The sequence below is a fragment of the Dipodomys merriami genome, unplaced genomic scaffold (assembly GCF_024711535.1).
Source record: "Dipodomys merriami isolate MVZ:Mamm:240054 unplaced genomic scaffold, mDipMer1.0.p SCAF_317, whole genome shotgun sequence".
Lineage (NCBI taxonomy): Eukaryota > Metazoa > Chordata > Mammalia > Rodentia > Heteromyidae > Dipodomys > Dipodomys merriami.
The window spans coordinates 1,232,600-1,250,746 of NW_027204682.1; the positions used below are offsets into that span (position 1 = coordinate 1,232,600).

Below are 18,147 nucleotides of genomic sequence, written 5' to 3' on the forward strand. Positions count from 1 at the left end.
CCTGACTGTGCTCAGGTGAGTGATCAGTTGGCAAATTGCAGGTGCTGCATGGATGAGTCTTCTGTCACCAGTCTGGATGTTTGTGTGTGTGTGTGTGTGTGTGTGTGTGTGTGTGTGTGTGTGTGTGTGTGTGTGTGTGTGTGTGTGTGTGTAGAAGTGAGTGGTAACAAGGAGGCTGAATGCTTTGGTAACTTCTACCTGCTATCTTTTGGGCATGCATGGGCTTCATAGCTGAGGTCTGGGAGCCTGGAAGGGTGAGATGCTTGAACGGGACACAGCACTGTTGAATTACAAGAACAAGGGATCTGTGTGCCCTGGAACTGTGGGCCTGGTTGGTGGGAGTGGGAGCTTGGGAGGACCTAGGAGTGCAGCTGCAGGGGATGGCTTCCCCGGAGGACAGAGAGCATGTCCAACACTTAGTAAAGATATGAGTCCTGCTAGTATGGAGTGGAACAGCATAGGTCAGACTCTCGGTCTTTTCATCATGACCTCTGATGGGCGAGGCGAGCCCTATTTTAAATCTTAAGCTGTGATCTTCAGATCTCAACCTCCTGGGTATCTAGGATTATTGGCATGAGCCTCTGGCAGTGTGACTGTGGTTCTTTTTGGTATATTAGGGTTTGATCTCAAGGCTTTAGGCTTGCAAGTCAGGTCTTTTACCAGCTTTTCTGTCTTGGGCATTTCTGAGATGGAGACTTAATATATGCTCAGGCTGGGGTGGATCACAGTCCTCCTGTATGTGACAGGCATGAGCCACCAGGGTCGGTCCTCTGTAGTTGGGAAGGTAGACATGTAGTGCCACGCTCAGTCATTGGTTTAGATGGATTGTCACAAACTCAGTCCACAGCAGCCCATTTTTGACCAGAGGTGAGTCTCTGGGTTGGGCCTCAACCATTGGACTTCAATCTCCTCCTGGGACAGTTTTGAGAAAACAAGGGATTAATACAGAGTGATCTCTAGAGCAGGGCCAGGCACAGAGGGAGTGGCCGTCAGATACGGTTCTTAGCAGTTCTGTGAGTATATGACAGAATATACCCGGAAAGATCTCAGATGGTTTTGTGTTATTAATGTTGTGACAGGTATGGGATTATGAAACCAAACATGACTCTCTTTCTTCAATACCCATTCCCCATGAGGAACGGGATCCTTCACTTTGTTCAGTTTTGAAGCTGGGGAAACTGAGGCACAGAGAAGCCTGGTGACCTGCTTATGACTCCCAGCTGACAGGAAGCTCGGCCTGACTTCTCTGCCATGCTCCCTAGGACAATGGGTGTTATTCAGTCTACATCTTGTGGTGGTTCTTTTCAGTCGTTTTGCTTGAACTCTGGGCCTGGCGCAGCTCCCTGAGCTCCTCAGCTCAAAGCTAGCACTCTACCACTTGAGTCACAGGACCACTTTTCTAGTGGTTCTTTGGAAATAAGAATCTCACAGGTGTTCCTGCCAGGGCTGGCTATAAACCACAATCCTCATATCTCTGCCTCCACTGTACTTAGGATTAGAGGCCTGAGCAACAGGTACCTGGCTTAAGTGTAATTCTGACATTCTTTCGTTTCTCTCTCTCTCAGGAACTGATTGAATGGGTGCTGGAGGAGTTGGCCAAGCATCCCTAATGAGGTTGGAACCAAGGTGGCCCTCTCATTCTGGAGGTGGGCTGTAGGTCAGGAGCTGTCTCACTCAGTCTGTTGTACCAGCTCCATGAGGTAAGTCCCTCTGTGCCCTGGCTAGACCGTGACAGTTATTCATTGTCTATCAAGCCTTACTGGATTCAGTACTGTGATCAAAGCCCTTTTCTAGCAAAAATTTCTGGCTAAAATTATGATACATACTTATGGAATGAAAATTTAATGCCATCTTAAGAGAGTCATGTAGTGTTCTGGGAATGTGGCTTCATGGTAAAGTGATTGCCTAGCATTCATGAAACCCTGGGTTCAATTCCTCAGTAACACATAAACAGAAAAAGAAACACTGGAAGTGGTCCTGTGCCTCAAGTGGTAGAGGGTTAGAATTGAGCAAAAAAAAAAAAAAAAAAATGCTGAGAAATAATTCCCAAGCGCTGAGTTTCAGCCTCAGGACTGCCAAAACAACAAGTGCAACAACAACAACAATGAACATTTAGTTAGTAAATGCAAAATAAAGAACCCAAACTTGGAATATATAATTGTTCCTTCCATACTGATACTTGACAATAGTCCCTAATTCATGTACTTTACCTATATTAGAATACTGTGTTGAAAAAAAGTTTTGTTCATTAGGTCAGGGCAATTAATGCCAGGAATGTGCTTAGATGTCAGGTGTAGATTAATTCTGGAAATTCACATATTCCAGAATTTTGAGAGGGGTCACTGCTAATCACAATGAGAAGGGTAGTTTAAGTGAGATTTATAAAACATTTTGGCCAATCATAGCACCAAAAAGGCAGAGGCTAATTAAGAGTCGTGACAGAAGAGAAGGAATAACTCCAGATGGAAGGAAAAAAATGATAGTAGCTAAGGTATAGCAGAAACAGTTCTAGGGAACCATTTTTGGTTATTGAAGAACTATTTATCAACTAGGCTTATTCCTCATTGTTTTAGCATTCTAAATCTCTTAGGTTAGATAAATGTGTCTAATTCTATGCTGTTCTTTCATACCTGATATCCTTTGCTTTCTGAAAATCTGTCTTTCTATATTTCTATATGAACATTTCCTAATACTAAATACACCTACACAGATGTCACAGGAAGCTAATGTAAGGGTCCCATAGCTCATGAGTCATTAATGTAACAAAATGGAAAGGAGAAGATATTTATTGCTACCTCAATTTTTCTGAAAAGCTGCAATGTTATCATTTGGTTCAAATTTCCATTCTTTGTCTACATAGTGTCATTAAGTGCACATAAATGCAAATATGAGCCGGGTGCTGGTGGCTCTTGCCTGTAATCCTAGCTAAAACCAGAGGATTGTGATTCAAATCCAGCCTGGTCAAGAAAATCCATGAAACACTTATCTTCAATTAGCCACCAGAAACCCAGAAGTGGTGCTGTAGCTAAAGTGGTACAGCATTCAAGTTGAGCTGAAGAGCTGAGAGACAGTGCCCAGGATCAGTGTTCAATCCCCACAATCAAAAAAAAAAAAGTTCAAATATGGCTTTAAGTTTCCCCCAAAGGAATGATTAAGTCAACAGTAATCTTCCCAAAGGATTCAGTGCACCTACTTTTGCTGTTATTTAAGTTATGGCTTCTTTGATGAACATATTCTCTTCTTTAAAAATTGTCAAATATTAGCTTTATCGTAAACTTCATCTAATATTTCTTGGTTCAAAAGAGAAGTCCAAACAGTTGTTGTCACTTAGCTTTCTTACTGTCTTAGTTCAAAGCCAACGAGGCAGGAGAGTCTGTCATACTCTTATCTGAAATTAAACACCAAAAAACCAGAAATGGAGTTTTGGCTCAAGCAGTTGTGTACAAGCTTTGGGGGCAGGTCGGAAAGAAAGACAACTGTTCAGGGACAGGGTCCAGCCTCTGAGTTCAAGACCCAGAACTAACACAAAGTAAACAAACAAGCAAACAACACAAACCCTGGGTATTTCTTTGGGACTCTCCTTAAAGGAGTAGTGGTCCAATAAGAGGCTGGTTTTGCTGATCATACTCTCTGGATCCTGCTTTTTTGAAATCTTTATTGCTATGGAAACTCAGGACCAGACTAGAGGAATTGATAACTGACTCCTGCAACAAGAGAATCATCTCAGGAGTGAAACATCCATCCATAAGACACTTCAAAACCTCCATATCTTTGTTTATTTGCAGTAGAACATTTTTAAAACAAAGTTATTTCCTTTTGTTATGCTGGCCTTCAAATGGCATATTGTTTCCTTTTGTAATACTCTCAACTACAACTTTACAGACAAGTTTTATATGAATAAAAAACACAAAATTGTCAGGAAGAAAGTTTCCTTCAAGCCTTGAATTCTTTTCTTGTACAGTAAAAAGGAAAGCAAAAGTTAACTTGAACTTTGTCATTCCTCTATGCTCAATTCATCTCCTGAGATCAATTTCCACATTTAGTAACAGTTACTTCCGCTTACTTCCAGTAACAATCTATGGTGCTGCTCTAGAAAAAAAATGAATGTTTTCTGGCTTCATTGAAATAGCACAAGGACACTTTTGGACATGAGGTAACACGTGTTTCAGAGACAACTTAGTAAGGAGAAAATATGAAATTTAAATTGCTTATGAATACTTTTTTCATGAGTACATTTTGTTCAAAGTTCTTAAGTGCTCTTTAAATTATGGTGAATTTTAAATGGGAGAAGGTTCTCAGATAATTTTTTGTGAGTGTATGTGCTGTGCATTAACTTCACAAGTGTACACGAGTGAACAGTAAGAGAAACAATAGCAATAATAGGAAAGAGAAGTTCTGTGTTTATATAAAAGGCTTCAGTAAAATATAGAACACTCTACAAATAAGACAACATTGAAATAATAAAACCAAGTCCAGTATGTAGATTTATGGGAGTGATATAGAGAAGCATTACTTCTATGTGGAAGATGAAGCCACATCCTTTCTAAATCACGCTTTATAAACACGTAATTTTGTAAAAAGGAGAATGGAAGAATGATTATTTCCAATGCAAGTCACGTATGAGAGAATAGACTTAACTGGAAAAAATAGGAATTATACTAGCAATGAATCTGGTGGCTAAGATCACATTTCTTTTTTTTTTCTTTTCGTATATTCTTTTTTGTAGTTGTTGGTCGTGGTACTTGAAATCTGGGACTGGGTACTGTCCTTCTGGAACACAGCTCAAGGCTAGTGCTCTTCCACTTGAGCCACAGTGCCACTCCCAGTTTTCTGGTAGTTATTGGAGAAAAGAGTCTCCAGGACTTTCCTACCTGGGCTGGCTTTAAACCCCAATCCTCAGATCTCACCACACCCAGCTTAGGATCACATTTCTAACAGTGTACATTCAGCATATGTATTGTGTATATTCATCTATCTTTATATTAATTCTTGAGTTAAAAATCTGGGCTACAGGTTAGACTTAACACTCACAAAAGTGTTTGTAGTTTAAAAGTTGATACTCCTGGAAAAATAAAACCTAAAAAGGTAAAGGAGTCTGAGAAGTTCAATTTGCATCCAGCCTGGGTAGAACAGGCTTTGAGACACTACCTATAATTAAACAGCCAAATGCTGGAATACTAGTCATGATCAAGATTGCTGAATAAGAGCATGAGGTTTTTGCATACATACATACAAACATACACATACACACAACGGGACTTATATGTGCACACAAAAATAGATAAATGAAACAACTCTCAGAATATGTAGAAAAGTTAGAAAACAATAGAAAATATGTCCTGAGTAAGACTAGAATCAAGTGATAATTTTTAATATTAGAAAGCCCTCCAGTGAACTTTCCCCAAAAAAGTTGAGAATATTACATAGCTAGGAATCAGTGATAGTAAGAGAGTCAAGCAACATTATTAATGGGATAGGATCCATGGAGGAATTAATCAGGGAACCCTGTAGGTGCATATAAAAATGTTCATATCTTGTGTGAATTGTTAGAACATCTTTGAAAATAGTACATAAACAATCTGAGCAGTCAGTCTAGTGGATAAGATCATAGGAGAAGTTCAGAATTGCGAGTCTGTTTCTAGAGTAAATAAACTATGGCAGGACAATGTGACACAAGCCTGGAATTCTAGCACTTCGTGAGGAGATTAGAGAATGCAATTATATTGCGATACCTTCCCTGGACCAGGTAGAACATCATTGTCTCAATAAAACAAACCAAACAACAGAAAAGGAATACACCGTTGGAATTTTGGGGTAATTTTCTCATTATGTTTTGAGAAGTCAAGTTTCCTATTGAAATGCAACTTATATATATCCTCATTTGTGTTTTAAATGCTCTAGATGCAGAATGGCTCATTATTTCCATCCAAAAATTTGCAAAACTTAGTAAGCACTATTCTGTTGGCTGCCAAAGAAATGTTGAAGGATTACAAAAGCTTAAGTCTGGAGAAATAGCAAAGTTCATCTAATGTAGTACTTTGTAGACTTTGTTAAATTAGAATTTAGATTTAAAGTATGTATTTTTGTTTTGTTTGTAATTTTATATTCTATAGGATACTACAAAATTCTTTTTAAGTAGAGGGATTAATGGACAAATTCACAAATGATTCTTGCATTCTATTTTCCTAGAATATTCTTTCAAGAGAGTTATAATTAGAACATAGTTAATAGATAATTCCCACAGTTGATGTATACCATGTTAATGTGAATAATCTAGACAGAGTTGCTAACAAATGGATGATATTAATTTATAAATTTAGAAAAACAGCAATTTCCTCTCTGTTCATTTCTAGCTCTCTGCTCTCTCTGTTCATTTCTAGCTCTCTCTCTCTCTGTTCTATTCTAGCTCTCTCTCTCTGTTCTTACCTCTCTCTCTCTGTTCTTTTCTAGCTCTCTCTGCTCTAGCTCTTTCCTCTCTTTTCCAGCTCTCTCTCATTCCCAGCCACGTGGAGTGCCAACCTTGCCTGGTCCCAGCAGGCCTACTGAATAAACCTACCCCTTACCTGAATACCACATGCGTGCTGGTGCTGTTCTTACTCGGCTACCTCTTTTTAAAAAACCTAACATAAATGGTGCCGTGACTCGGATAAAGAGCTTAAAATCAGGATAGCTGTGATTTCTCTCTGTTTTTTTCCCTCTTTTTTCTTTTTTTTGTTTGTTTTTTCCCTTTTAGCTCTGAGGAATACCCACAGTTCTGACGGCCTTTTGCTAACCAGTCTGTTTGTGGTGGAAACAGCGCATCGATACCATTGCTGGCCTTCACATCCATGTCCACACCACTTCTCTACTCTGGCCCTGGTAACTGAGCCCCAACCATCTGATGTGCTTTGTTAGCAAAGATGTCTAAATGTTGTCAAAATTTTAGGTTTTGAGTTTTGCCTTTTTTGTTTTGTGTTGTGTATTCTACTACTGACTACATGGTTCTAAAATACTGGGCATATCTATGCTAAAATTCTCATCACATCTAATGAGTTTTGTCATTGCAGAATATTTGTTGGTCAGTTCTTGATAGGAGCAGGTAAGCTCTACTTATTCTACTTGATCTCCTTGTTGCTTTAATTGGAAATAATAAAGGGCTTTTGTGGCAAAGATTTCAGTTCAAAGCCAGCTCGGGCTGAAAAATCCCTAAGACTCCATCTCCCAGCTAAACTCTGCAAGTGATACTATAACTCAAATGGTTCAGTGCTAGCCTTGAGAAGAAGTGCTCAGGGACTGTGCCCAGGCATGGAGTTCAAATCTTGAATACCAACTGGGAGAAGCCATCCCAGCAACGAGCACCTAGACTCAGCCAGTCTGGGGAACAAGGAAACATGGAGAGGACTAAGAGGAGATAATATCACATCAGCTACTTTGTGCCTGCCCTTTTAAAATTAACCAGAGCCAGGAGGTCAGTGGAAGTAAGAAGCTTACCCAGCCAATGGTTATACCTGTCTACCTATTAACTGAACAGGAATTTATATTCTTGCCTTTGTCACCTGACTTCTCTACTTAGTCGCCAGATATCAGAAGTAGCTAGGGACATTTCTACCAACATTTTCAGCCCCAAGTCCTTCCTCTTGCCATTTATTTGCTGTTTAGTATTTATTTTTCCAGCCGCTCAATGCTCATAAGACTTCTCCAGTCTTCACCCAAGGACTCAATCCACCAAAGGACAGCTACTGCTCACTGCCTTCTGGGAGGGGACCAAATTCCAGCCTTTTACCCCTATTGTCCACGCCCCTTATCAGCAGGAAGTAGCCAGAGAGAATCCTAGCCCTATTTCAAGATTATTAAAAGGCTGGAATGTAAGGTCCGCACCTGGATGGCTAGCAGAATCCACCCTCCTCACAGCAAAGTCTCCACCCTGTACCTGCGTTACATAGGCAACTGTGACACCTGGAAGAAGTCACATCTGAATTTGATGTGGCCACACCTTTCCTCGCCCATATCCTAGATAAGGCCTAGCACAGGCCCAGGCGCTCTCTCTGTTCGTTTCTAGCTCTCTGCTCTCTCTGTTCATTTCTAGCTCTCTCTTTCTCTGTTCTATTCTAGCTCTCTCTCTCTGTTTTTACCTCTCTCTCTCTGTTCTTTTCTAGCTCTCTCTGCTCTAGCTCTTTCCTCTCTTTACCAGCTCTCTCTCATTCCCAGCCACGTGGAGTGCCAACCTTGCCTGGTCCCAGCAGGCCTACTGAATAAACCTACCCCTTACCTGCAAAAAAAGAAAGAAAAACAGCAATTTTTGAGGGTTTGGTTTAAAATGGTATGAAGAGAGTTGTTGTGTGACATCTTCTTTTTTCAACCTCTAAGTAACACAGGAAGCCATTTCCTTATTTACATGCCTCTGTATACATTGAGAAAAATGCTAGGTTTGGGGTTTGTACTCAACTTTGTTTTTGTTTTATTGGTTTGCCTAGAGCTTGAACTCTTGGCCTGGGCAGTGTCTCTGAGTCTGTTTATGCTCAAGGCTCATGCCCTACCACTTCAACCTCAGTGCCACTTGTGTCTGGCTTTTGTGGAGAAGTATATTGGAGATAAGATTCTATGAAACCTTCCTGCCAGGGTGGGCTTTGAACCATAATTTTCCAATCTTAGCTTCCTGAATATCTATGAAAATTTAAAAAGTATAAATATAAATAATAATTGCAAGTGATCTGATCTCAAGAATACCAGTGGAGAAAAAATTATGCATCTCAGGTTATTGTGATGTTCTTTCCAGAACACGGAGGGCATCACATTAGCAGAGGTGTAGTATTTTTCACAATAGAGATAAGCTATTCATGATATGAATTAAGGAATTTTAGGGTGCCCCTTACAAGTTGGAAACTGTTGGGCTAGAACAACTTCATGGCATAAATCTTGGGATCGATAGTCATAGAAATAACAGCTTACTCTGATAAAAAATAATGCTTACTCTTGACGAATTATTACAGATGCTTTATAGTTTTATTCTCTACCAGAATGTGGCTATTTTTCTATTGACTTCTCAATCTGTACACTCCATTGGAAACTGCATCTATTGCAGAATTTTATAACATGCAAAAAAGTACTATTTTGAATCTCTAACATATGGAATGTTGAGAATTTAAAAATGAGTAATTATGAGTAGTTATTTGTCATATGAATTTTGAAGAAAATATATACTCTGTCTTCTTAACAAATTATTTAATTTTAAAAGTTATGGGTTTACATAGCATTAAAGTGTTTTGATGTTTTAGAATGAGAAACTAATAAATTCATTCTTTTTTGAAAAATTCGGCAAGTATATTATGAAAATATTTTCTAGTTGCATAACAATCACGTTGATGACCCTCTGATAAAAAAGAGGTAATCAATTTTAATTAGATGTCAAATAGAATTGATTTTTAAAATATTGATACATAAAGAATAATATTTACTGTGCCAATACAGTAAAATTACATTTTACGCAGCTTATTTTTTCAATATTATTATCAAATTGATATACAGTGAGGTTACAGTAATTGTAAGGTAGTGAATAAAAATCATTTCAAACTTGTTACCCCTCCTTCATTTTTCTCAGTTTTCCTTCACCCCTTCACCCCTCACAAGTTATAAGGTACATTTCCAACATATTGTCTTGTGAGTGCTGCTATTGCATTGGTTTTCCCTTTGTCTTTTGTCTCAACATTTTGTTTTTCCTCTTCCCTTACCTATTTAAGGTGAATGCATACACAATACAAAATCAAATACAGCAGGAATGAACTATAGGGGAAAAACTCAAAGAAAACAAATCACATAGTTCATCAAAAACGACAACCACAAATGAAAAAATCTGGTTCCCTATCTTGGAATTCATTTTGCTTAGCATTAGCTTATATGGCTATATATACGCAGTACAAAGCTACTGGAAAATAATAGTTGCATGGACACTATATCATGAAAAGAGCATGTGAACTTTTGGATGGTAAAGGTGGAATTAGGATTGGTGAATTCGCGGTTCTGATAAAGGGATTTCAAGAGTTTTAAAGTTGTGACAGATAAATTTGAATTGTTCAAAATTTTTAACAACTTAGCCTATTAAGAAAATTTAAAATTTCCTGGGACAATAGGCTTCCATGCAAAGAAATCCATGGACACTTAGTAGAGAAGAAGCAATGTGGGTGAAGATGGCTCTTTTTCACACTAAACAAACTTCAGAAACGTTGCTGTAAATCCGGTTGGTTCCCTTGGAATTATCCTTACCCAGGAAATATATTCTTACTGTGTGAAACAAGGTTGTATTGGAATTTAAATTCAAGTTCTTAAAAAATAAGACATCAAAATTTGTGAATTTACCTTTAATTACAAAACAGTAATTCTCTAAAAAAGATAATTTGAGTCAAAATATTCAGGGAGAAAGTGCCCTCCAAAATGCAAGAAGGTGTTGGGTTTACACATTTCTGTTTGTAACAATTTCTACAATGTCTTTGCATTTGAAGCAGTGAAACAGAAAAAAATCTGATTATATAATTCAAACCAATGATTTCACATTTCTAAGTGGCTCACAAAAAATAATATCTTTAATAACATGAGATAGTGAAGACTTCTCTTATTACATAAGCCAAAATGTTTTGGGTTCAGAATAGAATTGAGCAAATGGAAAAGGTAAGAAAACATAGTTCTTAGAAGCCCTAGCTAAGCATATTGGCTTTAGCAGTGAAGGGAATCCAAACTTTTTATACAAATTGTATTAATAGTTTTTGGAGGGTCCGGTCGTGGGGCCTGAACTCTGGGCCTGGGTCCCTCAGGTCTTCAGGTCAAGGCTAGCGCTCTACCACTTGAGCCACAGCACCACTTTCGGCTTTTTTTCTTTTTGCTTATGTGGTGCTGAGGAATCAAACCCAGGGTCTCAGGCATTCAAGGCAAGCACTCTACCAAAGAGCCAACTTCCCAGCCCTAACTTGTGTTAATATTTATACTAACTAAAGTGATTTTACAGAGCCTATTTGGCTCACTACAATGCCGAACAGATTGAATGGAGACATGAAAATACATTCCACATCCAAATGAGGCAACTTAAAGAGTTTTCAAAGACAAATCATGAAGATGTAACAGTGGTGGAGCCCATATAATCCTTCAGCTTCACTAGACTTGAAGCTAAGATGCTGTGATTAATTGTAAATCAGGCAAGAGCTAAGAGGAGGACATAGAAGCATTTACCTTTTGTAACAGACACTGTCTTTCTAGGTATAGGTGATTTAACTCTACTCTCCTCCATACATCTTGGTGAACAAATTCAAGACAAAGAGAAAAATAATCTATTGAAATAATTTTGCATAGAATAACTTCATTGTTCCTGATATGGTATCTAAGGAGAGTCTTACGATAGAAGATAAAAGTGCAGTATTTTTCAGTTTCCTCTAACCATCTTCTTAGCAAAATATATCTTTTAGGTTAGAATTGATTGGACCAAAAAGTGATGGAGTACTTATGTTTGTGGGCATTTTAGACACAAGAAGACTTTCAAGGTAAAAGAAAAATGAAAAAATACAGCCAAATGTTGGTGATTACAGCTTCTTGGACTGTTTTCTGGAGACAAAGTTTTACATTAGATTTCTTCTCATTGACATAGATGTTGTTTCATGGCAACCAAATGCAAGAGGGAAGTTTAATAGACTCGCCTGGCCAATTAATCAGCATGAAAGAAGAAAATGGCAAATAATATTTAATGAATTACTTTGACCAATTACTTTGCCAGAAGAAAGAAGGAAAAATATAATTCAAAATCAATTGACTTAAAAGTATGAAGAAAGAGTAGTGAAGAAAGATTAGAGAAAATATGGAGGATTGTTTTCTCTCCAGTGGAGTAATGCGTTCTTGATCTTGTTTCTTCTATTCTATCTTCACAAGCTATCAAGTGTGTCTCACGACTGGATTATCCAGTTCAGACAGAGAACTCCTAGAAGAAAGATACTATTTGCAGCAGATGTAGGTGATTTATAACCTTAGACAATCTATTTAAATCTGATCAAAATTCTCTCCTATCCCAAACTTCTCTCTTTGGACACCGTTCTTTGCTTTTCCCAAGACTACCCTTCATTAACTGCTTAAAATTTTGGGAGGAAATATTCATACTCTCTAGCGATTTCTGGTTGGTTGTGATTGTTGTGTGTTTTTGTTTTTTGTTGTGTTTTTAAACTGAATTTCAAAAGGTTGTGCAAGTATGTTACAATTAAATATATCCATCTAATTGCCCATTTCTCTTGGATCAGAGTCACTCCTTCCATCATTCTCAACCAAATGCTTCTCCAATATTTATTTCAGATTTACCACTTCCTTTATCATATGTGTACATTGAGTATTCTAGCTGTACTTGCCCCTTGTTCATTTTTCATTCATTCTATGTCTTTACTATAATTTCTTTCTGTTTTCAACTTCCTGATAGTCATCCTGTTAAACTGTCTATTAATATATTGAAAGGTTTATATACATTTCATGGAGTTTACATTCTGCATATGCTTGAACTGATGTCAGCTTATATTTCCATAATTCATTCATCTGCAGTAACAATTTGCAAGACTGGAGACGTGAAGCATCTAAACATGATTTTATTCTCATCCATTTGGAAGATTAATCTCAGTCAAAAAGAAAGTTAAAAAATGCATAGAATGTACTCCTAGCTACAAATTTTTATAAATAGCTTTGTACAGTGGTGTGATTGTTTTATTTTACATGGTATATTATTTTTTACTACCTATAAGTTTTGGAAAAAGAAGAAAACTAAAATTTATTCCTATATAGGAATGTGATAGAAATAGAAGACAGATTTTATGTTTGTCATATCTCTGATGAGTACCCATATTCAAGACTTAAAGTCATATTTCTCCCTATGTTACACAGACAGGGAAAACATAATATTGCATATGATAGGACAACTATTTGTGACGTTTTAAAATGTACCTTATTAAATGATGACATTTACTTTATTAGCAAACGTTTTGGTTTGAAATTTGGCAGGCTGATCTATTTAACACATTTCTGGAAGGCTCCTACTGAAAAACACAAATTATGGTTGGTACTATTTCTAGACTTTAATGAATGGTTGAACGTGTTTGGCATTTGTGCTGGGTAAATAATTCAACTCTATTGTAACTTGCTCCCTACACTTGAAAAACTTGTAATGTCACTAAGTATCATCTACTTCTCAAATGTTATTTTGGCGAATGTGATTTTAAAAAGTTAATTTGTAAAGGAATAACTTTCAGGAGATTAAATGTAGATTATCATTGGTTTGAGAGTGACATTTTATACCACTGAACCATGTTGTACTGAAGTCCCAGTGTTTTGCAGCACTAAGGATCTTCTCAATGTTTTCCTGAATTATATTTGAACTCTAAGTAAATTTTTCTGGGCCTTGGTAGACAAATTATGGATCTATCCTTCCAGGAACTATTTTTTGGCCCACTTATGCTGGACTAAAATCTTTTATTAATCATAGGGGAGGGGTATTAAAAATAATCTTATGACACCTTGTGAACTTGTTCACTGATATGGGCTGGCCATCTGTAAGTTGAATGTTTGAATCATAGTACATACTCTCAAATTTTGTGATCTCATCTTTCATTTTAAGTTGCCTTGCATTTCACAATTGCTTAATGCTAAATCCTGCATCTCAAGGAATTGGGGCCCTGAAATATAGGAAATGAGAAATTGAAATGGGTCTTCAATTACTTTGTTGCATGTTGCATGGGCCTATGTGAGAAGTCTTGCCGTTGTTATCTGATGATGCAGGTAACTGGTACCTGGGATCCTAGGAATCATTGGGTCGTGCAGAAGAATAATATTTGTTAGACATCTTATCAGAAAAATTTGGGCATAATCAGTAGGAATGCTTCAGAAATATGGAGAAAAAGAGTTTTGGATCAGTGAATTAAAACAATAAACAGAGAAGCAGAGTAAAATCCCTTATAGATTAGGGGAAAACAAAATTGTTTTTTTACCATGCGAATTCAGAAGACCAAGAACAGTTAGAATGTATCACAAGTTTATACCAAAGACACTGCGTTGATATTTTTTATATTCTAATATATATTTTAAACCTAATTATTTATATTCCAATTCTATTTATTGGAATAAATAAATTTTAATTTATTTGTGAAATTATCAACTAATTCTAGTAAGTTTCATTGTGTGAAATATAAAATCAGCACATATAAGTATAAAATATATAACTATATATAATATAAGAAAAAAGACACATGTTTTGCATTGTTCTGTTGTGGTTACAGTATCAAAGGCAACTCTGTTTTAAAGTATTATTACATTATCTCTACCTCAGTGTTTGATAGAGTTGGACCTAAAGCTTTACTATTTGTAGATTTACAGCCTGTAGGGAAGAGAAAACACTGTGATTAAAACATTACCAATTTAAGGCCTAATAATGAGAAGAAACATCTGGACTTCTCCTGCAACTATGAAAATATTTGGTGATAGAAATTCAGTAGTGTAACTTCCTGCCTGGTAGGATGGTAGACAGGCCAGGATACTAAGTAATCATGAATATGATCAATTTTTTCACCTTCTTGGCTTTAGTTACTTTTGAAATGTTAGATATAATAAACAATTATATTTTGATAAAATCCCTTCTAGTCTGAACAGTTATGACTGAACTGTTCATCTCTCTATGATCCCTGGTAACTAAGATTAGTGTTGTTCAAGTAAAACAATCTATGCTGTCAGGGTAAGATATTCTGATTGGTCTCTTCCTACATGAAAGAAGAATAAAGGGTCAGGTAGCCATTTGTGCCAGTAAGACCTCACTTGGGAAAATGTCAACTGCAGAAGGTTAGAAGTAGCTCTTCAGCAAGGCTTACTTTGAATCCATTAGCTCCACAAAGCTAATTCAGTTGGATCAATTAGTACATGAAAAAGCCATCACCTTTGGACCTAGCAATAAATTATTGAAAGTATGATCAAATTCCAAATGAAAAAGACTTAAAATTGTCATTGACAAAAAATTTGCAAATGTGAGCATTAAGATGAACAATATATTTTTTTCCTCTATTCACAGAATTTTAGGAAAATAAGATCAGTAGCATTGTCAGGAACAATATAGTTTCCTTATTACAAGTAGGCAACCGTGGATATAAGTCTGTATAAAGATTGCATCATTAACTACTTAAATTTAGAAGATACTACATGCTTCAGCAGCATGTATTCCCAAATTACAATACAGAGATTAACATGACAATTGCACAAGGATGATATGAAAATTTGTGAAATATTCTGTATTTTTCATTCTTCAGATGCAAGAAATGAAAAACAGTTATTAAAAAGTTGATTACAAAATAACAAGTGTAACAACACACGTAATTCATATAATTAAATTTAGTTTCACATCAATGTATTAAATCTTCACCTCAGAAAGGCGTTTACATAACATAAGCTTTACAAAACTTTTGAAATTAAACAACATTGTCATTTTATCCCAAAGAAAAATAATATTAGGACCTAGGAAAAAAAGGAATCTAAAACTTTCTATATGGAATACAATCTGAAAGGACACATTATACAAACATAGAATACTTTAAAATATTCTTTTTCAGACAATCACCAGAAATACTTTAGTATCTGTACTATTCATTTAAACAGATAAGTTAAAATTATTTCTGAATAAAATTTCACAAACTCTGCAGAAATCATTATACATGTATACAAAAACTCTTGAATACATTTTGACATCCAATGCAGGCAATTCAATTGGAAGAATTCCACGGAATTCATGAATTTTTACAGTAAGAATTGGTGTTGCCAGACGCTGGTGGCTCAAACTATAAAAAGAATTTTGAGGTATTACCAGGTGTAATAGACTCAGACAGTCCTACCACTATAAAGGTCATGAAAAGGTCTCTAAAGAGACTATTCAAGTTAATAAAGGTCAGAGGATTGCCCAAATACTTTTACTCTCATATCTAAACTTGCCTAATCCCACACTGACTCAAAACAGAAAAGGAGGGTTTGGCACCACAGATACTGTAGCCTGGGTTCAGGAAATTACAGATAAAAGGCCTTACAAGGCCGTTAAATCAATGGAAAACAAATGACAGGACACTTAGACACAGGAGCTGACAGATCCTGTATAGCTGGAAAAGATTGTCCTATGGCCTGGCCAGTGCAAGAGACTTCTTCCTTAATTGGATTAGGGAGGGCTTCTAATGTAGCTTAGTCAGCTCAGAGACTCAAATGGGTATGTGAAGGGCAGCAAGGCCACTTCAAACCTTATGTTATCCCCAGCTTGCTCTTTTCTTTATGGGGCAGAGACATCATGCAAGACATGAAAATAAAATAGGACAAATAGACTCCTCATCAAACGAGCAAAATTTTTCATAGGGGCCACTGATGAACAGCTTTATGCTGACAAAATAATATGGAAAAGTGATGATCCTGTATGGATTAATCAGTGGCCCCTAACTCAAGAAAAGATTCAAGCCATACAGGACTTAGTTCAAGAACAATTGAGTCAAGGGAAGAATAGAAAAGACTACCAGTTCATGGAATACTCCATTTTTTGTAATTAAAAAAGAAGTCAGGAAAATGGAGATTATTACAAGATCTAAGGGCAATTAATGAGGCCATGCATGACATGGGAGCCCTTCAACCATGTCTACCCTCTCCTGTTGCAGTCCCACATGGTAGATACATAATAATAATATACTTACAGGATTGCTTTTATACAATAAAATTACAACCAGAAGATTCCAAGAGATTTGCTTTCAGTGTCCCTTAGGCTAATTTTAAACAACATTATAATAGGTACCAATGGAAAGTGCTACCTCAGGGCATGAAAAACAGCCCTACCTTATGTCAACAATATGTGAAAAGGGCTATAGATCAAATTAGAAAAAAATATCCAGGGGCATATATTATTCATTATATGGATGATATACTTATGGCCGATGAAACTAGAGAAAAGACAGAAAAAATATTACAGGATATGGTAGAACAATTAACAAAATTCGGTTTGATAATAGCTCCTGATAAAGTTCAACATGAATGACCTTTAAATTATCTGGGAAAAGTGATTGGACATGATTATATTATGTCTCAAAAGACACAAATTAGAATAGATAAACTAAAAAACATTAAATGATTTCCAAAAATTATTAGGGAATATTAATTGGATTCGGCCTAGTTTAAAAATAACTTCAGGACAATTAGATCCTTTGATGAAAATGTTGGACGGAGACCCTAATCCTAAATCTACCAGGAAAATAACTCCTGCTGCCTTATCCTGTATAAAATTGGTAGAAAAAGCATTGAATACAGCTAAAATACAGCAAATTAATATTGCACAATCATGGTCCTTTATAATTCTGGCTACAAGCTATACTCCCACAGGATGTTTTTGGCAGGATGGGATACTAGAATGGATCCATTATTCCCATAACCCGGGAAAAATAGTTGCTTCATATCCCTTTTTATGTGCAATTTTGATTTTAAAGGCTAGATTAAGAGTTAGAGATTTATTTGGCCAAGAAATACCTAACATTATTATCCCTTATAATAAGAAACAGTTAGATCATTTGATACGATTTGATGATGATTGGAAAATTGCTGTATTAACTTACACAAGTAAAATAAGCTTTCATATGCCCCAACATCCTTTGTTACATTTTTATACTGAAACCCCTGTGATATTTCCAAAGGTTTTGGTTACAGAACCTTTGGGCAGGGCATTATCTATTTTTACAGATGGATCTTCTAGCGGAAAGTCTGTGGTTTATTGCAGTACAAAACCACCATTTATATCTTCTGACCCAACTGTATCTGCCCAACAGATTCTTGCAGTTCTGCTAGCCTTTCAAAATTATTCAGAGGAGTTTAACCTTTACACAGATTCCCGCTATGTGGTTTCCTTGTTTCCTGCCATTGAAACAGCCCTAGTTACTGGTCATTCTAAAGTAACAGAGTAATTAATAAAATTACAACAGCTATTACAACAAAGAAGGACAAAGGCATTTGTGGGACACATAAGGGGGCATAGTAATCTCCCTGTACCTTTGTCTCAAGGGAACAAGTTAGCAGACTTATTAACTAAGGAAAGTCATGTAATGTCAGCTTTAGAAGAAGCTCAGGAAAGTCATAGACTACACCATCAGAATGCTAATGCCT

General features: G+C 36.6%; 1 pseudogene; it reads left to right on the plus strand.

The window, feature by feature from the left end:
- The first annotated feature begins 15,174 nt into the window (after window positions 1-15,174).
- On the plus strand, window positions 15,175-15,271 carry LOC138841352 (U6 spliceosomal RNA; annotated as a pseudogene).
- Window positions 15,272-18,147: the final 2,876 nt, after the last annotated feature.